Raw genomic sequence first — 23,375 nt, 5'->3', positions numbered from 1 at the left:
CATTTGACATCGAAACGACAAAAATCCAATCAGTGGAGCCGAATATATGCAATTTCGAAGATTATGGTAAGTGTAGCGCCTAAAAGCAAAAAGTGCCACTCCCAGTTATCTGCTTGTGAGATATTGGGTAAAAGCCACAAGTTCAGGCTGACTGCGATGAAGTGGGTTGGATACAGGAACAAGCTAAGTCCCGTTGAAAAATTTACCTTCTGAAGTCTAGCAATTAGAGTCCATTTTGCGGCGTTGGAGGCCACTGAAGAGCAAGGGAAGCGCTGTGGATGATTGTAGCTAAAGTGCAAAGAGCAGGCCAAGTGCAGCCGACAGTCGTGCTTCTAGAATGAAGCTCCGGTCAAGTGTTGTGGACGGTTGTTGCTGTAGATTCACATTGACAGTCACCACGAACTGTCGATGCTGTAGCGCGAAGCCCAGATCTCGCGTTGCCAGTCGTCACTGGCGGTCACTGTAGCATGAGAAGTCGAGTTCACTGGAGCTTTGCGTTGACGGTTCGCATGGTCAGTAAGACCTTGCCACCAACTAGTCTGTTAGTGGACACGAAGAGCCAAACTTCATGATTTCTCCTTTTCTTGGAAAGAGAGATCAACTGATGCCACACCAGGGTCCAAAACCTAAGGGGCACCTATTGTGAATCTGGAACTTAATACATCAGAGGCCAGCAGGGCTCAGTCAGTCCCAGTTGCAGCCCCAGGCCTGCAGATAGGCTGGGCAGATGTAGAGAGGTCTCTGGAGTTTATGTTCCTGTAGCTCAGAACAGGAGGCCAGTTAGCTGACCTTTGGAGTCACTTTAGCCTGGGATGAAGGGTGCAGGTCCAGTCTTCCTTCTCAGCAAGCAGGGAAGCCCCCATGCAACAGTGAAGCAGGGCATCCTTCCTCAGTAGTATCCAGCGGTCCAGGTATGTACTGAGGAGTTGAGTCTAAGGGTCCAATATTTATACTTGGTGGCAGCTTAGACGAAGTAGAAGTTTCAAGGGGCTTCCAACAAAAGGTGTTTGGGATTTCCTTCCTCCCTGCTCTGGCCCCTGCTTGCCTTGGGCACAAAAGTGTAGTTTGAAACCGTCTGAGAGTGTGTTGAGGCAGAGTTTTTGTGATGTGCAAGTTGGGTAGGTGACAGCTGCGCCTCCATATCAAGTCAGAGATGACCCATCCTCCCAACACCTAATTCCCCATTGCCTTGCTGTCTGGGAGCAATACACACAGACCAGCTGCAAGTTACACATAGTCATGTGACCCAGGATACAGGCACCAAATGGTTAGGACAAGAAAATGTCAACTTTCTAAAAGTGGGATTTACTGAAGTTTAAAATACAATCCCCCTGTCGCATGAAAGAGGGTTTTAAATAACAACTCTCTGGAGATCAAACACGACATTCCTACTTGCTCCAAATTTAAAGTTTAAACTTATTAAATGCAATAAGGTAACCCAATGTTATCCTATGGAAGAGGTAGGCCTTGCAGTAGTGAAAAATGAATTTAAGAGTTTTTCACTACTAAGACATGTAAAAGTTCAAAGTACCTGTCCAACTTTTTTTTAATACACTGTGCACTCTCCTATGGGTTGCGAAGGGCCTAAACTAGGGGTGATATATATTTATATACATCTTAAAAAGGAAGATTTAGGCCTGGCAAAAGGTTTTATTTCGCCAGGTCAAAATGGCAGTTTAAAATCGCACACACAGGATGCAATGGCAGGCTAGAGACATGTTTAAAAGGCTACTTAATAGTGTGGCACAATCAGTGCTGCAGGACCAAAAGTAGCATTTAATTTTAAGGCACTAGGTACGTCATACCATATTTTACTAAGGACTTACAAATACATTAAATGTGCACAAACACTTTGGTATTGTTTAGCAATGTTAGAGTGCTCAGAGTTCTAAAAGGTAATACAAACAGGTTCAGAAAACAGTAGTGTGAAGGCAAACAGTCTGGCTTGACCCTACAGAGAGGGTCAATTCTAACACTGGCCAACAGGTGACAACCTCTGAGAGAAAAGCAGCTGTGGCTCTCAGCACCAGCTTGCCCCTAAAAAAGGTAGTGTAAGGCAGCTGCAGTGATATAGGTTGAAGCTCATTCATGCAGTTGATGATATCATAATGAGGAAAACTTCTTCACGGTCAGCAGACTAAAGGGACAGCTGTATAGAGGTTCAAAGAGAGTATGAACTATAATAGTAAGGACCAACTTAAGGTCCCACTGTGGTAACAAAGAAGGTTTAGGGGGAAAAATGTGGACTAAACCTTTGGAAAAAAAAACACCACAACAGGCAATTTGAACAGGGACAGTTGGTCCATTAAATAAAAAAGGCCAAATTGCCCGGCAAGTAACCTTTAACAGTATCCACTGCATGTCCTTGCTGGGCCAAAGAAAGAACGAACAGTAACTCATCTGACAATTTGCCAGCATTATGGGTTGTACACAAAGTCGCAAACATGTCCCAGCGTCCTGTATAAATGGATGTCGCAGACGGATGCATGGCTGCCAGGATGACATCCAATGCTTTGGGAGGTAGACCAAATGCGGTCATCTACAGCTGCTCAGTCTCCATGCATGGAAGTGTATACTACGCAGGCCTGGGTGCAAGATCATGCCCTGCTGCTGTGATAGAAGATCCTCCTGAAGCGACTGTCTGATTGGAGAACAGATGCCCCTAAGTTCGGGATTTTACACTCTCCTGACCCAAAATAGACCTACTAGCATGACTTGGGCCCAATTGTTCCTGATCTTCTTGAACTTGAGGCAGTAGCGGTAGCGACAGGAAAGCATACAGGAGTCTTGAGTGACACTAGGCAGAATGTGTCTCCTAGAGAGCCCTGTTAGAAGCTCCAACGTGCAAGTGTTGACACTGCACATTCTCAGCAGTGGCGAAGAGACTGAACCATGGCTCTTCCCACTGGTGGAAGACAACCCCTGCCACCTCCAAATGCAGTTGCCATTTGTGATCCACTAGGAGTCGCTGGCTAAGTTTTGTCTAGTGTATAAAGATCAGGTCAGGTTGTGTATGATCAGCAAGATGCCCTGAAGATTCAGCTAAGCACAGAGGTGCAGAGCCTCTTGGCACAGAGTCCAGGACTTCCTCTTCCCTATTTGCTGCAATACCACATGGCGGTGATGTTGTCTGTGAGAACCTGAACCAGCCTCCCTTTATTGAATGGCAGGTAGGCTTTCAATGCCAAAAGAATGACCTGCAACTCCACCAGATTAATGTGGAGGAGGATCTCTGCTGGAGGCCAGAGCCCTCTATCTCCACCTCTTCCAGATAACTTCCTCAGCCCAGTAGTGATGCATCTGTCACTACTGTCAGTTCCGGTCGCTCCTCCCGCCACCGCTGCCAAGCCGAGTCTCTGCCCCTGTATGGAGTGGCCCCCTGTCCCTGCCCGCTCTCTCGTGCCTGCTAAGGTTTGCCTGTTGCCATTCGTGTTTTGCCTGTGTTTTGTTGATTTTACCATCGCTCCCCTGCCGCCTGTGCTCCCCAGAGTGTTCCCCTGCCCCTCCGCCTGTTGTTGCCCTTCTGCTGTGCCCATTGTAATTTTGTACTTGTGCTCCGTGTCTCCATTGCAATTGTGTACTTTTGCTCCGTGTCTCCATTGTATTTTTGTATTTTTGCTCCGTGTCTCGTCTCAGCTGTTTCCCTGCCCCACCCCGCTCCCTGCCGCAGCTCCCCCGCGGCCCCACCCACGCCCCCTCCGCATCACCTCACCGCTCTCCCCTCCCCACTCGCCACCCCGCTCCCGCCTCCCAGCTGCCCCTCCCTCCCACTAAGTAGTATTTAAGCCTGGCACACGGGGCGAGGAGCTGTGACCTGACCTGACCTGACCTGGTCAGACCTGGTCGCTCCTCCCGCCGCCGCTGCCAAGCCGAGTCTCTGCCCCTGTGTGGAGGGGCCCCCTGTCCCTGCCCGCTCTCTTGTGCCTGTTAAGGTTTGCCTGTTGCCATTCGTGTTTTGCCCGTGTTTTGTTGATTTTACCGTTGCTCCCCTGCCCCTTGTGCTCCCCAGAGTGTTCCCCTGCCCCTCCGCCTGTTGTTGCCCTTCTGCTGTGCCCATTGTAATTTTGTACTTGTGCTCTGTGTCTCCATTGTAATTGTGTACTTTTGCTCCGTGTCTCCATTGTAATTGTGTACTTTTGCTCCGTGTTCCATTGTATTTTTGTATTTTCGCTCCGTGTCTCGTCTCAGCTGTTCCCCTGCCCCACCCCGCTCCCTGCCGCTGCTCCCCCGCGGCCCCACCCACGCCCCCTCCGCATCACCTCACCGCCCCCTCCCATCCCCCCTCTCGCCCCCCACTCCCGCCTCCCAGCTGCCCCTCCCTCCCACTAAGTAGTATTTAAGCCTGGCACACGGGGCGAGGAGCTGTGACCTGACCTGACCTGGTCAGACCCGGTCGCTCCTCCCGCCGCCGCTGCCAAGCCGGATCTCTGCCCCTGTGTGGAGTGGCCCCCTGTGCCTGCCCGCTCTCTCATGCCTGCTAAGGTTTGCCTGTTGCTATTCGTGTTTTGCCCGTGTTTTGTTGATTTTACCGTCGCTCCCCTGCCGCCTATGCTCCCCAGAGTGTTTCCCTGCCCCTCCGCCTGTGCCCATTGTAATTTGTGTACTTTTGCTCTGTGTCTCCATTGTATTTTTGTATTTTCGCTCCGTGTCTTGTCTCAGCTGTTCCCCTGCCCCACCCCGCTCCCTGCCGCTGCTCCCCTGCGGCCCCACCCACGCCCCCTCCGCATCACCTCACCGCTCCCCCCCCACTCGCCACCCCGCTCCCGCCTCCCAGCTGCCCCTCCCTCGCCCCTCCCCCGCCTGCCCCCCCACTCTCCATTTATGGCAGAGGGCATGCGTACGCGCAGCGGGCGCGCCGAAGGCGCACCAAAGGCAAGCCTGTCTGCGCCTGTCCGCGCCTGGACCGCGCCCAGCGCCAGACACCCTGGCCCACGAGGATGCCAGCCCACCCGCCGGACCTACAACTACGCCACCCTCAACGCATTCAACACCGGCCAAATCCCCGGCTGCCACCGAGCCACCCCAGGACGCACCCACGGACCCTTCACCTGCCAATCCTGCAAGTTCTCCTGCATCCGGACCTGCACTGCACCCGCCGAGACGAGCACCAGCAGCAACTACCTGAAGTGCATTCTGCACAGACACGCCGTGGAACTCTGGAACCTCCTCGACACCACATCTCCAGATTTCGCCTTCCTCACGGAAACCTGGATGAACGCCTCCTCAGCACCCGACATCGCCATCGCCATCGCCATCCCGGACGGTTACAAGATCACCCGGAAGGACCGCGTCAACCAGACTGGAGGAGGCATCGCCATCGTCCACAAGAACACCATCCGCATCACGACCAACTCCGACGACACCCTCACAGCCGCCGAACACCTGCACTTCCAGATACACACCGACCCCAAGACACCCTCAGAGGCACCCTCATCTACAGACCCCCAGGACCACGCACACAATTCAGCGAAGACATCGCCGACTTTATCAGCCCGCATGCCCTCCCCTCCGCTGACTACATCCTCCTCGGGGACCTCAACTTCCACCTGGAGAACAACAACGACCGCAACACCACCACCCTGCTAGACAACCTCGCCAACCTCGGACTCAAGCAACTGGTGACCACCCCCACCCACTACGCCGGCCACACACTAGACCCCGTCTTCTCCTCCAGCAAGGGCATCTCCTTCAGCCACGCCTCCGGACTCCACTGGACAGACCACATCTGCGTCCACTTCAGCTTCAGCAAGACCACGCACCACCACCACCCGCAACAGGTCCCCCGCAGAAGCTGGAACAAGATCCCAGCCGACCAGCTTGCCACATCCCTGAGCCAGAACCCTCCCGCCAGCTCAGCGAACCCCAACCAAGCCGCCAACAACCTCACGAAGTGGATCAGCAACTGCGCAGACGACCTCGCTCCACTGAAGACGCCCCCCCCCCGCCATACCCGGCACCAAGAAAGCATCCTGGTTCACCGACGAACTCAAGAGTTCCAAGAAGAACTGCCGGGACCTCGAGAAAGCCTGGCGCAGAGACCCAACTACAGACAACATGACCACCCTCAAGCTCGCCACCCGAAAACATCACCAGCTGATCCACACCACCAAGAAAACCGCATTCAAGGAATGACTAGACAACAACGCCCACAACAGCAAGGAACTCTTCAACATCGTCAAAGAGCTCTCCAACCCCAGCGCCGGAAACAACGACATCACTCCGTCGCAAGACCTCTGCAACTCGCTCGCTGCGTTCTTTCACAGCATGATCGCAGACATACACAACAGCTTCAGCACACAGCCGACGCACCATACGACCGTACCAACGCCCCCCACCACCACCCTCCGCGCCTAGACCCCGGTCAACACCGAAGTCACCATCCGCACAATGAACTCCATCCACTCCGGATCTCCAACCGACCCCTGCCCCCACCACGTCTTCAACAAGGCCGACTCCGTCATCGCACCCCATCTACGGGACATCATCAACGCCTTCGACACCGCCACCTTCCCAGAGAGCTGGAAGCACGCTGAACTCAGCGCCCTACTGAAGAAACCATCAGCGGACCCCACCGACCTCAAAAACTACCGCCCCATCTCGCTCCTACCTTTTCCTGCCAAAGTCATTGAGAAGACCATCAACAGACAGCTGGCCACCTTCTACGAGACGAATGGATTCCTCGATCACTCGCAGTCCGGCTTCCGGGCCAACGACAGCACCGAGACCGCCCTCATCGCAGCCACCGACGACATCCGAGCCCTGCTCGACAACGGGGAAACAGCGGCCCTCATCCTCCTGGACCTCTCCGCGGCGTTCGACACGGTCTGCCACCGCACCCTAGTGCAGCGCCTCAACAACATTGGAATCCAGGAGAAGGCACTGGAGTGGATCATCTCCTTCCTCGCCGGAAGAACACAGAGAGTCCGCCTCCCCCCGTTCAGATCCGAGGCCACCGAAGTCATCTGCGGCGTACCACAAGGATAATCACTCAGCCACACGCTGTTCAACATCTACATGAGCCCCCTCGCGGCCATCGCACGCCAACACAACCTCAACATCATCTCCTACGCCGACGACACCCAGCTGATCCTCTCCCTCACCAACGATCCCGCCACCGCCAGAACCAACCTACACGAAGGGATGAAAGACGTAGCCGAGTGGATGATGAACAGCCGCCTGAAACTGAACTCAGATAATACGGAAGTCCTCATCCTGGGATCCTCGCCCTCCGCCTGGGAAGACTCCTGGTGGCCCCCTGCCCTGGGCAGCGCACCCAAACCCACAGACCACGCACGCAACCTGGGCTTCATCATGGACTCCTCTCTCTCCATGACCAGACAAGTCAACGCTGTCTCCGCGTTGTGCTTCAACATCCTACGCATGCTACGTAAGATGTTCTGGTGGATCCCCACCGAAACCAGGAAGACGGTCACCCAGGCCCTTGTCACCAGCCGACTGGACTTCGGCAACTCCCTCTATGCCGGAACCACAGCCAAACTTCACAAAAAGCTCCAGCGCATTCAGAACGCCTCAGCACGCCTCATCCTGGACATCCGCCGACACGGCCACATCTCCGAACACCTGAGAAACCTGCACTGGCTCCCCGTCAGCAAGAGAATCACGTTCCGACTCCTCACCCACGCACACAAAGCTCTCCACAACCAAGGCCCAAGATACCTCAACGACCGCCTGACCTTCTACACTCCCACCCGCCAGCTACGATCGACCAGCCACGCCCTCGCCGCCGTCCCCCGCATCCGACGAGCCACAACGGGAGGAAGATCCTTCTCCTACCTGGCTGCCAAGAAGTGGAACTCCCTCCCCATCCACCTCCGCCTGACCCAAGACCACCTCTCCTTCAGGAAGCAACTAAAGACCTAGCTGTTTGAGCAGTAGCGGACCCCCCTCCCCCAAGCGCCTTGAGACCCTCCGGGTGAGTAGCGCGCTATACAAATGTTTTTTGATTGATTGATAGTTAAAGCAACCACCACTGCAGATCTTTTGCAGTCTCCTCTGAAACGTGGAACAAATCCAAAATGTTACCTAGGTACTGGCCTACTGAGACTTCATATAACACTGCAGAGCCCACTGGTATAATCAACTAACATAATGCATGAGGTCAATAAGCCCAGAAGCCTCAGAGACACACTCACAGTGACACAGGACTGAGGCTGAAAAATTAGGATCATAGCCCAAATGTCCTGGTTTTGTGGTTTGAAAATGCACCATATTGAGGATGGCAGGATGACAGGAAGACTCTGCCTAGGACACAGGTGTGACTTTGGCACATTGATCAATAATCTCAAATATGCTAGAAGGGTCGCCATCGTCAGGGGTGGCCTAAAACTGACTTTGGTGAGCCCGTTTTCATCAGCGAGTCATTAAGGGTGAGGTAAACTGGTATTCCCAGCCTCAGAAAATACACTGCGACCATCGCCATCACCTTTGTGAACCCCAGAGAAGCACTGGTGAGGCCAAAAGGGAGCACAGCAAACTGAAAATGGTTGTGACTCACTTTGAACCACAGGTAGTGTATGTGGGTCTGCTGCAGGAAGGGAACGTGGAAATAGCCATTCTACATGTCCAACACCACCATCTAGTCTAGAGTAGAGAGAACTTGGGCCACTGTGAGCATCCTACATTTTCAGGTGAGAAGTCAAAGGTCTAGAATAGAGTGAAAGTATCCACTGTTCTTTGGCACTAGGAAATAGCAAGAGTAAAACTCAGTTCCAATTTTCAATGAACTTTGTCATGGCTCCTTTCTCCCAAAGAGGCTGGACAGGCAGCTTTGAACTATCTACAGGATCCACCTTTTGGATGTTATTCATTGCCAACCGGGGAGAACATGAGTGATCCTGCCTCCCACAGGGTGATGGTATGCAACTAAAGGGAAACTTAAGCTGCTTGTAAGCTGTTGCTGGAGGCGCTAGGGACTGGAAAGTTTTTTTCCCCAGCTGGCCTGGGCTCTAGATTTGCTCACACAACCTCAACAGTACTGGGCTATATGCTGTTGGAATGGTGGGCCTTGATGTTGCTTGAAGGCGTAGACCAGATCAATGCCTCAAAAGGGGCAAAACTGGTATGGGTGTCATGCAGGTGTTTAAAAGAAGAGGGAGCTTTCTTTCAAGTGCTCAAGAGTGGAGTCAGCCTTCTCGCCAAAAAGGTGGGACCCATTTAAAGACATATCCATAACTATCTCCTGGACGTCAATAAAAAAAACTGCAGATTTCAGCTGTGGAGCACGACGATAGCACCAAGCACACTGCCCTGAATGCGCGTTGGTGAGAGCGCCAGATGTTTTTACTGCTGTGTGTCATTTTAAAGGTCTTCTGTTTTTAGAAAACGTTCTAACCTTTTAATAATTAGCTTATTTGACCAAAGCAACTCCTACCTGCACTCATTCCTCTGACGCCCTCTTTTGCCTCACGCTCCCCAGTCCACCGCGGGTTTTCCCGATTGTTGTGGAGGGAGCGCTCAGCAGGTTCATTTCAGGGCTAGAGGTGGGGGAGCTAGACTACAAATTGAAAGTGTTGGACCTGGCCCTTTTTGGCATGTTCACCCCGAAACCTTTTGCTTTTTCCTAGCCTGTTTCTGTGACCTGGTGCTGGTGATTTTAGGCATCTGCGCACTTTTTCACTGTGGTACAGTGTAAAGTGCGTGAGCTCTCTGTGTGTAAGGTGAGAGTGACCTGCCCTCCCATAGGAATGAATGGGGAATATGTATGCCCATGGTAGTTCCTGATGTGTGGGGAGTGCAGGGTCGAGTTTGGTATGTGCGAACTCGTGAGATTGAATGCTGCGCAATGATATATGCGGCATGATTGTGTCTAGTGTGGAAGTGCCACTTCCAGAAGTTGGCATATTTTTGTAATTTGTGTCTGGTGTGTGATTGGCTGAAGCTGGCTGGTGAACCTGGCTCCAAGAGTCTGGGAGGGTCTGCCCCGGTGGTGAATGGAGTGATTAGCATGCTGATGTGAGGGGAGGGGTGCACCTGGGCCTGAATAGGGCTGGGCTTTCCCCACACAATGCTGGTTCCATCTCCTGTGGTGCGTCTGATGTCCCCAGCCTGGCCAGTGAAAGGAGTTCCCTATAACCAGTTGTAGCTGATTCTCACATTGCCTGCACCCTGCTGGACAAAGGATTTTATGGTATAAAAAGGGGCTGTGTCCCCTTCCAAAATGTTCTTGTTTTTGACTTGAATCCTACCAGGGGCGTGCTGCTGCTTGGGCCCAGGGGAAGGCTTGCCTCCCTGGGCCCTGCCCAGCCCCTGGATATCTGATGGACCTGGATGCCCTGGAGGACTTATTTTGGACTTTTGCCCTTGAAACCTTTCCCAGGACCTTTTGCCAGAGGGGAGCGCTGTGCTGTTGCTTTTGGTAGCTGAGGCCCCTTTGCTATGGGAGCCCTTATTGAGGGGCTTGGGGGTCTGCCTGCTCCCTAGCGCTTCATGAGCGCTTTATTTGGGCTCTGCAGCATGGAGCTGCTCTCTGTCCTGCTCGCTATGGCAGGTGCCCACCCTGCATTTTGGCCGTGCTGTGTTGTTAAAGTGCGGGTGCTGTCCCGCGTCATGGCCGCCGACCTGTATATTTAATTCCGAGGGAGCCTACCCCTCATTGTGCCCGCCGTAGAGAATCACCGCCATCGGCTCGGGCCGGCGATCGTCATCGGAACGGCCACGCTGTGATTGGCTCACTCTGGGGGGCTCGACTGGAGAGGCAGCGCGGTGATTGGTGCATCGCTGCAGACTGCACTGAGGAGCCGTGCTAGGATTGGCCCAGCGCAGAGAAGAAGTGCGGTGTCACGAGGGGCTCGTCTTGTGAGCCGCGCTCGGATAGGCCCAAGAGCTGCCGTGTGAGGAGGAGGCCGGGGTGATGGGAAGATGGCGGTTGAGGCCGCCGACGGCAGTGCGGGGCTCTCAGGAGTCCCGGGAAGCCCCGCAGGAGAAGAGCTGCCGCGTCCTGAAAGAAGCTCCCACCCGGAGAGCCAGTGAGTACAGCCGGCCGGGGGGAGCGAAGTGGAGGCACCACGCCGGTGCAACCCTCAGAGCAGCCCCGCTTGATAGAGGGCTGCTCCAACGGCATGGGGGCATTTCTGTTTTCGCTCCATGAGGGAGCAGATGATATGTGAGGTGCCAGTCGAGGGCACCGAGTCAGAGCGGCCCCGTGCGCTCAGTGGACCGCTCCCACATGTTGGGGCATTGTGTCGTTCAGAGCCTAAGTGGCTCCAACGAGGGGCCACAGTTGTTTTGGTTTCAGAGCCCCGGAGGCTCTAGCGTGACTTGGGGCATCTTGTGATTCTTTCAGGAGCCAGTGCGCTCCCCGTGGCCATTGATTTTGAGAGGCCTGTGTTTCCCCCATGGGATGCCTTAGTGTTTGGGGGACATCTTTATTTACAGAGCCCTGTGTGGCTACAACCTGCGCATATGTGTTTTCAGAGCCTGTGTGGCTCCAACAGTTGGCGTAGTTCTGTTCTAGGGTCAGTGAGGACCCTGTCGCAGTTTTGATTGCCAGCTGCCCAGCAGTTAGTGGGCAGCTGCATCGGTTAGGTTAGCGCCGGTGGCGCACCCCTGACTGACACTGCATTGGCAGCGCGCCCTGACATTCTGGACACAGGGCTTTTTGAGTCCCCTTGTTGGATGGCCAGTTGGCCAGGGGGCTGGTATGTGATTTCTGCGCCATGTGATTTTACTATGTTTATGATAGTAATTGCCTAAGGTGATGTTTGCGATATGTGATTATGAGGTTATTTTACCTATGTAGGTTTATGCTAGTGAGAGTTTATTTCACTATATGAGTTACGCTCCTAAATGTGAGTTATGCTTAGGGGGAGAGTCTAATGTGTTTAGACTAGTGAGAGATTGCCTACAGTAGTTTTTACTGGTTAGGCCCAAATGTGAGTTATGCGTAATGTGCTTTGCCATTATGCCTGTGACACCTCTGAATGTGTTTTATGCATTATGTGTCTTACCTACACCTCTGAATGTTTTTATGCATCTTGTGTTTTCCTGTGCTGCACCTCTGAATGTGTTTTGATGCGTCATGTGCCTTGTTCCTTACACCGCTGAATGTATGTTTATACTTCATGTGTCTTTCCTACACCTCTGAATGTTCTATGCATCATGTGTGAAACTTCTGATTGTTATATGTTCAAAAGTGCTGTTTCTAACACTATTTCTAGTTCTAAAAGTGTTGATTCTGACAGTGGCCCATGTGGCCCTGTCATGTAAATAATCCCTTGTGAATATTGCCCGTGCCAGTTGGCACAATGTATAGTGTGTGATTACTATCTGATGTGTTTTGACAATACAAAAGTTATTTTTATATAACCTTGTGTGGAGTTCCTTTTGTGGTGTTTCTAGGATGTTTTTGCTGTTGTGTGCGTGCACAAATGCTTTACACATTGCCTCCGGGATAAGCCTGTCTGCTCGTGCCAAGCTACCAAGGGGGTGAGCAGGGGTTATCTTGGCGTGTGACTCCCTTGCCTTGACTAGAATGGTGGTTTTTGCCTGACTTTGGCGTCAGCCTCTGCCAACCAGAAATAGCCAGTTCTAACAGAAAGAATGGCAGCTTCGCGCAGCGGAACGAGCGTTGGTGAGAGCGCTTGACGTTTTTACTGCTGTGTGACATTTTAAAGCTCTTCTGTTTTTAGAAAACGTACTAACTTTTTAATAATTTGCTTATTTGCACAAAGCACCTCCTACCTGCACTCATTCCGCTGACGCCCTCTTTTGCCTTGCGCTCCACGGTGCACCGCAGCTTTTCCCGATTGATGTGGAGGGAGCGCTCGGCAGGTTTCCGGGCTAGAGGTGGGGGAGGTAGACTACAAATTGAAAGGCTGGCAGCTTCGCGCAGCGGAACCCGCGTTGGTGAGACCGCTTGACGTTTTTACTGCTGTGTGTCATTTTAAAACTCTTCTGTTTTTAGAAAACCTTCTAACCTTTTAATAATTAGCTAATTTGCACAAAGCAACTCCTACCTGCACTTATTCCTCTGACGCCCTCTTTTGCCTCGTGCTCCCCTGTCCACCGAGGGTTTTCCCCGATTGATGTGGAGGGAGGGCTTGGCAGGTTCACTTCCGGGCTAGAGGTGGGGGAGGTAGACTACAAATTCAAATGCTGACAGCTACGCAAAGCGGACATGCCAAAGGCAAGCCCGTCTGCACCTGGACCGGTATAGCTTCAAAGACTTATTACGCCTCAACTCTTCTAGGGCAAACTGCTGCAAATGTATTCCTAACAGCCGTGTCGCTTTCTGCCAATGTGATTCTACCCTACCACATACACAAATGTCTAGGGCTTTCCAGTCCGTCCAAAGACGTGAAAGTGACTATTCTCCCACAAACAAAGAGAATGCCATATTGCATGGGGGCCTTATAAATGTCAGGTCATTGGCCAAACACAAATACGAGATAGCACATACAATCTAAGACTGCAAACTGGACATACTCTGTATAACTGAAACCTGGGCAGATGTAGCCTCCGACCCTGACTTTGTGACCGCTACTCCGGTTGGATATCGGGCATTCAGGGTCGATAGACCATTAAAACAAGGAGGTGGAGTTGCAATCATTCTGAGGGAACATCTCCCAGACAGATTTCACTCCACCTCTAAGCCTTTCTATGAGGCTCTTTATTTTTCTATTGAGCTCAGCCCAAATCAGACCTTTAGAGTCATTTTAGTATACCGGCCTCCTGGCTTCTGAGGTACGTTTACCTCAAATCTAGACAGCCTTCTAGAACCCACTCTTCAAAGCTATGATTTCACAATACTCAGATTTTAATTTCTATCTCGAAAAGAGGGACAATAGGGAGACTGACGCGTTGTTGGATGCACTGGGGGCAGTGGGTCTTACGCAAATTGGTTTAGACCCCTACTCATGAGGCAGGACATACGCTAGATTGTATTTTACATCAGCTCATGGCCACACTTGCACAGAGACCTTACCTCTGACTTGGTCAGATCACGCTCTCATTAAATTCGACCTCCCAATTACTTCCTCTGGACCTGATAGGACCTCCAAGACCCCAGCCGCGACCAGAAGAAACTGGGGTTTAATGGATAAAACAATCCTCTGCACTCAGCTGGAGATCTCCTGCCCTCAGTTACAAGACCACCCGATATAACAACCCCTAAATATACCGATTGGCTAAATGATGCGATCAAAGCCTCTGTACCTATTAAAAAAACTACAGGTAATAGGTTGAGTCCTTCAGCCCCCTGATTTTCCGATGCTCTTCGGAAAGAAAAACAGAAATGTCGGCAACTAGAAAGACGGTGGCAGCAAATTACCATTCTCCCTAGAAAAGAATCTACAAGACAGCCCTATCACAGTATAAAAGTCTACTGATATCAGAATAGAGAGACTATTTCCCCCAACATATTGAAGATGGTAAACATTCCTCTAAAGTACTCTTCTCAGTGGTGAACAAACTTGCCACTCCCAAGACCTTAGGGGTTAAGAGTGATCAAAAGAAGTGTAATGAAATTGCAGCTGCTTTTAAAACTAAAGTGCTGAATATTTTTAAAGTTTTTGAGGACACACCTATCCATTCCCCTCTTATCCAATTCTCTACTAATGATCAGGATACTAACATGTTGCTTACTTTCTGGCCTGTCTCTTCGGAAACGGTGGCTAAATACATTCACAAAGTAAAATCCGGGTCCCCCATCGACCCTTGCCCGCCAGCACTCTTGAAAGAAGCTGCAGACTTGGTGAGTCCTGGGCTAACAGAAATTTTCAACTCAATATTTATTTCTGGCAATTTTCCATCCATGTGGAAGTATACCTCTATCCTTCCGCTGCTAAAAAAAACCATGCTGGACGCTTAGGACCCTAACAACTATCGTCCCATAGCCCGACTGCCGTTGCCTGCTAAAATAATTGACAAACTCATGAATGCCGAACTCACCTAATTCATTTGCTAAAACAACCTGTTGGATCACTCACAGTTTGGCTTTCGCCGAGAACATAGAACCGAAACGGCACTCACCAAAGCCACAGAGGAGATCAGGGCGGTGATAGATCAGGGAGGCACGGTTGCCCTCATACTCCTTGATCTGTCAGCAGCCTTTGGTACCGTGGATCACTCTCTTTTGCATCAGCGGCTCGAGAGCCTAGGGGTCAGGGGCACTGCACTGGCCCTTCTGTCCTCCTTTCTTAAGGATAGGAGGTTAACAGTTTGGTCGACAAGTATCACTCTGAGCCCTATACCCTTCCATGCGGAGTGCCACAGGGCTCTTCCCTAAGCCCGTCGCTATTTAATGTTTATGTATCCGAACTGGCCCGCTGATCTAGAATTTCGGTATCAATCTTACGTCTTACGCTGACGACACCCAGATTGTGGTGGCAGTGTACCAAATCAGACTCCCCCTACCCAGCAATTTCAAAATTGTATGTGTGCCATTAATCAATGGATGAACACACTTTGTCTTAAACTTAACTCTGATGAAACAGAGATTTTGATCTTTGGCAATATGCAACCAAGCTGGAGTAGTCTGTGGTAGCAGGCAGAGATGGGAGAGCCACCAAAACCTGCGGTGAAGGCCAAGAACCTTGGAGTGTGGTTTGACAATAAACTCTCACTCACTCAACACACAAACGCAACTGTCTCTTCAGGCCACTTCCTTATCAAGAAGGTGAGGAAGATTCTTCCTTACATTCCCGAGATACCAGAAAAACCAAAGTCACATCCTTAATCCAATCAAAATTGGATTATTGCAACAGCCTACTGGTAAACCTGCAGAAGCAGTCATTTAAAAAACTTCAGAGCGTACGGATCCAGAAATTAAGGAAGCATCAGAACCAGTTGCGGAATAAGCTCCTTGCTAGGGGACGAGGAGAAAAGATCACAAGCTCCTTGACGCCCTTTTGACTTCTCAGGAGAGAGGTGAGGCTGAGACAATGCCCCCTTGGATATCTTGTGTTTCTTCTTCGATTTGGACTTACCCGAATACTTGGAGTGTGATGGCGATCTGTCACCGGCTCAGCCCCAAGAACAAGAACAGGTCCATGTAATCGACATGGAGTGGGATTGGCCCCTAAGTGATTTTCAGCAATGCTCTGCAACGTACAGCTTGACTTAGCGGTACCAGATCGCCTTCAGTTTTATCAGGGCACACTTCCCACAAGACCTAGAATTTTGGTCTGACCCTAGAACCCAGAGGTTCACTCTTTGAGAGGATCCGTCACAGACATTTGTTTGAGACAATCCCTACAAGGTTCAAAGCCTTTGGGTTTAGGAGGTGACATTTCCCTTGCACACTTGAAAAGGTTTTGAGAAGAAAAAGGCTTCTCAAGTGACAAGAAAAAGAGGATCTAGTTTCCACTCTTTGTACAAAGACTGGGAAAGAAAGGAACTGATGTCAGCATGCCATGGTTGCACATTTATATATCTACAGTAGTCACTTTCGGGATGGAGCACAGTTGACGCAAAGCCACAAGACACACCTATCAGTGCGCAGGGGCTATGCTGAAAAATCTTCTGGATCCAGTCTGCCACCTGGGGATATTTTAAAGCTACAATTAGAAGTATCCATCAGGAAAAAGGCAAATAATAAATGCAATTTTTCTTATAAATTTAACTTAAACAGTTTTGATACATTGGTGTTATATGAATTCATTTTCTGTTACAGCACATACAACAATGAAATGCATTGAGTCTAGAGGCAATTCAAGTGGGGAGAGGATGTGGCCTAATGGCTAGAGAGGTTGACCTCAGAGCTGGGCAACTGGGTGTGAGGCTCAGCAGAGATGCTCAACATCCTATGATTTTGGGCAAATCACTTAATCTCCCCATGCCTAACAAAAAATGAATGTGTTCGTCTGTAACACAACTGGTGCTCATGCAAAGCGCTCTGATACCTTCTGGTCTAGTTTGTACTTTGTAAAACTCCCCCCAAGAAAAAATAAAAGTGTTGTCTATGGCAGTAAGGGCTGCAGGACTAGAAATGCTATTGTATCTTAAGCAAGGAAGTTTCTGTATAGTTGGGCCTGAAATAGTGCTAAGCGGAATGCTACAGAATACAATCAGCAGTCTGGGTGTAGAAACATATAAAGCCCATAACCACAGATGCCAATCATGGGTAGTCATGGTTAGTAGCTGCTACCCCTGAGTTACTCTTTGGTACCACTGGAAATCCCCTGCTTAATGTGGCTAGAGGAGTTACAAGGAGGAAACAGAAACTGAAAGTAAACATTGATTTGGAAGCCCTGTTTACTTTCTGTAGCTTCTACTCTATGTCCTGACCATGTCTCTTCAGTACCAAATATAGGTGTGTTGAGATAATGGCGGGGCACGGAGTCAAGCTTGTGATGGCATCAGCTGTCAATGGGTGTTGGAAGTCACTTGCACTACCCATGGCATTTTGTGAATCAACATCCACGCCTCAGATGGTTATTTCACTACAGTATGGCAGGTGCAACGGCTTAATCACAGGGCTACCGTTTTTCTATCACACAAAACACTAGGACATTTCCTGCATTATGTGTAGATGCAATGTGGATGCAGACTAAAACATAAAATCTGTAGGATATTTTTGAGCACTGCAGCTCCTACAGATGCAGACCAAGTGTCTCCAACCAGTCCATTCCAACCTACCAGTGCCTCCCAACACCATTAAAGTAGTAGGCAGCCTTGAATTCATAAAAAAAAGCATAGGGTCATATTTTTTTTTTTAATGTTAACCCCCTCGCTGCCAGGCCTCCACGCCCCTGTGCCACGCCCTTTTACTAGTTGGGGTAGTTTGCGCTTAGGCCTCCATAACGTTTTGTCCACATAAGGTACCAACACCAAATTTGCGACCTTTTCTTCTAACATCCTGAGGACCCTTTTTTTAGCAATGTGCCTAACTGTGGATTTTGAGCCGTAGTTCACCCGGCACCTAGGGAAACCTAGCAACCCTGTACATTTTTGAAAATCAGACACCCAGGGGAATCCAGGATGGGGGGACTTGTATGGCTCCCACCAGGTTCTGTCTTTTTTAATAACTTTCTTTATTGCAGTTTTCTGGTATACTTAACATATGTAAACAATTACATCTCATGGACCATCCTAAACAATAGGCAGTACAATCCTCGGTCAGAGGCTATTGAACCAAAGTGGGTTTCCACTGAAGTAGTTACCAAACCTACAATCAGCAAGAACATTATCATTATTAAGCACTGTAACTTGTAACTAAACACCCCCCCTCCGAACCCCCTCCCTCCCCCACCGGGCCCACCTTCCTAGAGGTCCATCTAACAGCAGTTTAATCAGGGGTATCCTCTCGTCTGGTGGATTCTATTCCCTGGTGACTATCCCCTGTCGCCACCGTCTGTGTAGAACTAAGGGAACTTCCTCCTATCTCCTGGACCATTAACCCCATGCCTCCAATAATTCCAGGAGTTTCGCATCCCTTCTAATACTACGTATGTGCCCCTCCTCCACCAGTGCCCATTCCTTCAGGTCCGCTTTCCAGCTCGCTATTAGCGGCCCTTGTTGTGCCAGCCAGTGGATTGCTATTCGCCGTCTAGCCGTCACCAGCCCCAAGACCAGGAATTTCCTACTGGTTTTGCGTTTATGGTCTTGGGGAATCAATCCAAGGATACAAGTACGCACCTCCAGGGCAACCCTCCATCCCATTATTCTATGCAGGTCCTCTAGGATTGCTGCCCAAAATACCTGGCTCGTTGGACATGACCAAACCATGTGTGGGAAATCTGCCTGTTCATAGTGGAACTCCTTGCCGACTAGTCTTCGATCCGAATCGACCTACATGAAGTTTTGTAAACTCCAGAAGACACACCTCTTCCCACAAGATCCATAAGTTCACCTGTCAACCCCCTGAGTTTCCCCTCAGACTTCCACTGCACCCTCAGCGCTGGGACGGTCCCGGGCAGCCATGCGCTTTATAAATCTTTTTTCATTTCATTTCAACTGTCAATAGTATGTGGGCGCTTGGGTGACAGGTATGTCATGTGAACCATATTGTATTGTATCTGCTTGAATCTATTGGAGACCGCCACCTTGCGTACTCCCTCATGAATCTTCTCCCACTCCCGTGGTGTAATCTCCTGCGGGCTCACCTTCTGCCATCTACCTTCCACTTTGAGAGGTGCGCCTTTTCTGTCATCCCTTTAAGCTCTATACAAGTGTGTGATAAGTTTCAACCCTCCCGCCATGGTAATCATCGTGACCAGGGTACGTGTGTATTCCGGGGCATCCGGGAATGTAGCCAGTCGTGCCATTGCCGCTATTTTGGCATATTGCAAGAATTGCCCCGATCCCAACTCAAAAGAGTCCATTGCTTCCTGGTGTGTTATGAACCGCTGTTCCGGGTATAGGTCCGATAGCATAAGACAGCCTCCCGCCTTCCATTTGTCAGTAGACGAGCGCGAAAGGCGGCATCAGCCAAAAGTCTGCCTCCGGGGAAAACGGTCGCACCTGGATAATTTGCGTAACCACCCTGGCCCAGATGGCAGCTAACAATCCGCCCAATGGGGGACTTTGCTTCTGGTGTCCCTTCTTGTGCCATATGAGCTCGCCCAGCTGTCGGACCCCATATGTGTCGGCCAGGAGCGAATGTTCCCATGAAGGGTCCGTGTCGAGCCAAGCAACTAATTGGGACGCAAAATAATAAAGTTCTAGGTCAGGGATTTCTGAACCGCCTCTACCCCAGGTGCAATTCATGACTTCAAGGCTTACCCGACTACGTTTGCCATTACAGAGTAATTGCAGGATAACTGCATCGAGGTCCTTGAAGACCTGGTGCAGGAGCTCAAAGAAGGAGCCCTGCATAGTGTAAACACATCGGGGTACCACCACCATTTTAATCAGGGCGATCTTCCCCATCAGTGAGAGCTAGAGCGTGTTCCAGAAATCAATACTGCCTCTGGGACCTCTAAGGATCCTCCCCATATTGTGCTGATAAAAAACTTACCTGGCCCTACTTATCTAGATCCCAAGATAACACAACACATCGGGTACCCAGGAGATTCCCATCTTGGGGAGTTGGACTCCGCCCTGTCCAGCCTCCGACCCCACCGGGTATAGTTGTGATTTGACCTTATTGACACAGAGTCCAGAAACCTCGGCAAACCGGCTAAAGCCGCCATCAATATCGGCAGCAAGTGGGTTGGCTCCCGCAGGTATACCAGCGCGTCGTCCACATACAGTGATACAATATGTTCCAGGGCTCCGATTCGAATATCCTGCTCCTGGAGGACCCCACGAAGATGGCATGCTAATGGTTACATTGCCAGGGTGAACAGCAAGGGGGAAAGAGGACACCCCTGTCGCGTCCCCCTGGCTATTGATATTGCATCTGAGACATAACGTCCCGTACAGACCCTTGCCACCGGCCGAGTATAAAGGAGTTTCACCCAGTTCACAAATCCCTCACCGATCCCCATTTTCAACAGCACCTGCCACAGATATTCCCACCTGAGCAAATCGAACGCCAGGAATACCAAGGTACTCTGCTCGGCTCCACCTTCTAGCGATTGCATGACATGGGCCAGGCGACGGATATTCCGCAGCGTGTTTCTTCCTGGAATAAAAACAGACTGGTCGTCATGCACCAGTCGCCTAAGATACGGAAGTAGTCTGCTAGCCAATACCTGACTAATGATCTTAAGGTCGACACTGAGCATAGAGATCGGCCTATAGGAGGCCGGGAGCAAGGGGTACTTCCCCGGCTTGAGGATCATCACAACCAGCGCTTCACGCATGGAGGCAGGTAATATGCCCGTCTCCCCGGCTTCCATAACAATATCCAGGAGTCTACGTACCAGGGTTACCCTGAAATCTTTATATAGCTCCGCCGCCAGGCCATCCGCGCCAGGGGATTTAGCTGTTTTCAAATGAGCGATCGCTGCTCTCACCTCCTCTACTCTAAAGGCACCCCCAGGGACTCCTGACTTTCCGGGTCAGGGCAAGGCAGGTCCACCTCGGAAAGGTGGGCCTCCAGAGCTTGTAGGGGCAGCAGTGGGCTTGGGCTCAGAATATATTTTTGGGAGGTGTGTGGTGAATACCATATTTATCTCATGCTGAGTATAGACCAACCGGCCCTGAGCGGATTTAAGGGCCAGTATCGGGGTAGGCTGAGTCTTTTCCCTAATCAAGCACGCCAGTAGGCGCCCGGTTTTGTCAGCCTCAGTGTAACAGCGACCTCTGCTCGTGGAACTATTGTATTTGCCCAGTGACTCCCAGAGATCCCCTATCTTTTGTCATTGCTTTGTCCATTTGGCTGGTCCCTCTGGGTCTGTGGGAAGGGCTGCCTCTAAAACTTTTAAGCGGTCATCCTGATGTGTTAGGTCCCGTTCTAGCACTCTCCTCACCCCCACCTCCGTGGATATACATATTCCCCCTAGCACCATTTTCATTGCGTCCCATTTAAACGCCCTCAAACTAGCCGTGTTCCAGTTCACCTCAAAATAGCCTTCTAACCCTGCCGTGATCGTCTCCTTATAAACCGGGTCCGTCACCGCTTCGTGTTAAGTCTCCACAACGGTATTTTGGAGCGCGGGCGGCCCAAAGTGTAGGTCACCAGCAGGGGAGAGTGATCGGACAGATAGCGGGCCAGGTACTGTGTCTCTAGAATCCAACCGGCTGCCACTACCTGCACAAAACAGTAATCCAGCCTGCTGTACGTATTTGCGGTAGCAATAGTGTCTGCACTTAAGGAGCATACCTCTCGCCTCGAGGACAGGGCAGAAGACGCTGAGGGGCGATCAAGAAGGAACAAACTCCACTTTTTGGGTTTTCCGGAGAAGGCGGAAGGACAGGCGGCGATCTTATTTCTGGAAGAATGGATCGGTTCTGCCCTCCCGGGTCTTTGACTATCCAAGATGTTTGCGGTGGAACAGGCCCACTGCTCCCTTGGTCCCCCCGAAACCAGGGGCACCGCCTAGGACTCTGATCACTCGCTTGTTTAATTTTAGGTACCGGGACATGATCCTGCAGTTCATCCGCAAGAATGGTCCCCCCAGGTTCGAAAACCATGAGATCCATATTTACCCAGAATACACCAAAAAAGTGCAAGACCTGAGGAACGACTTTCTGAGGGTCAAGCGGAGGCTGCGAGATCTTAATATAAAGTTCAGTCTAATGTTTCCGGCTCGGCTCAGAGTACAATACACAGACAGGGTCCACTTTTTCAATACCCCGCAAGAGGCCATGGAATGGATGGATTCATTGGGCCTGGCAGGGCAGGGTCTACAGCACGGATGGCAAGAGCAGAGGAGACGGAGCGGTCGACAACAGAATCAGCATCAACGCACTGGAGGACAGTGATCCGAGTCAAGGGGTGTCTTGAGGGAAGAGTTGGGGGACATACCGACTCAAAATCAGTTTTCCCCATTGTGCCTTGTCCAGAAAACTCAATCGGAACCAGAAGGCACTGTCGACTCAATTGCAGGCAGTTCCTGAGCCGCCTAACTATACGTAAGAGACCTGATATGTGTGGGACTGTTGGTTGGCGGGACTACATAAGAGACTGTGAGTACGGACCTCATCGGGGCGTGGCCTGACTTTGCTGCGAAGCACCGGAGGGGTATCCTCATTTGCAGGGACCATGGAGGGGGGGGGTAGCTGGTGGGGTGGGACGCTATTCCGCCATTCTGCAGTCTAGACACTCCGACTGTAGTGTGCTGTGTAGGCCTTGCGTTAGTTGGACGGGGCTGCACGGCGCAAGGCAGTTTGGTTGTACAACAAGGACTGGGAGGTGCTTTTGACTGATTGTTATTGTTGCGTACACTGTTGCGGGGGGGTTAAGGGGAGGGTGGTGGCAATGGGGCGGAGTCCTGCGTCCTCAGACCACGGTTGGGCTGTGAGAATGAGGTTCTACTGCCGGAGGGTGGGGGGCGGAATGTTTACATCGTTTTGTATTATTGTTCTTTGATGGGGATGTTTTATGCCGGGTCACCAGAGGTCATGAGAGCTTTCTGGGGGCTAGTGGGGGGTCTCCAACACTACGCCATACAGTTTATCCCCCGTCTACGCCAGGGGTCATGGGCACCCAGTAAGAACAATAGTTACTTACCTGTAGTAGTGGGAGTCCCACGGTACATAAAAAAGCAATAATATGCCTATAGAAAAACCAAAACCTTGGTAATAACAAACCAGGAAGTAAAGTATCCCTAGGATACAGTGCAAAAACCTTCCACACTCATGACTATCCTAGTCATTTTGTATAGACCAAACTGCAGCCAATCAGGCAACAGCACCCACCAGAATGTTCTCCCCAGAGGCTCAGGCTCTCAGATTTTCTCGCACAGGAGTGAAACCAACATAATTGCCTGAAGGAGCATCTGAGGGGAGGTGGGCAGGTGCATGTGAATCTATGAAAGACACCAATACTGGAGAATCACAGATTACAGGTAAGTAACTATTCTTCTTCT

At 50.8% G+C, this 23,375-nt stretch overlaps 1 protein-coding gene across 1 annotated transcript in view; it reads right to left on the bottom strand.

Annotated features, from left to right (window-relative positions):
- Window positions 1–23,375, bottom strand: part of VAX2 (ventral anterior homeobox 2) — a 469,611-nt gene that overhangs the window by 166,352 nt on the left and 279,884 nt on the right. The gene's annotated exons all lie outside the window — the stretch shown is intronic.

Source organism: Lissotriton vulgaris, chromosome 3_1, assembly GCF_964263255.1.
Source record: "Lissotriton vulgaris chromosome 3_1, aLisVul1.2, whole genome shotgun sequence".
Lineage (NCBI taxonomy): Eukaryota > Metazoa > Chordata > Amphibia > Caudata > Salamandridae > Lissotriton > Lissotriton vulgaris.
This window is presented reverse-complemented; position numbering and strand designations above follow the sequence as displayed.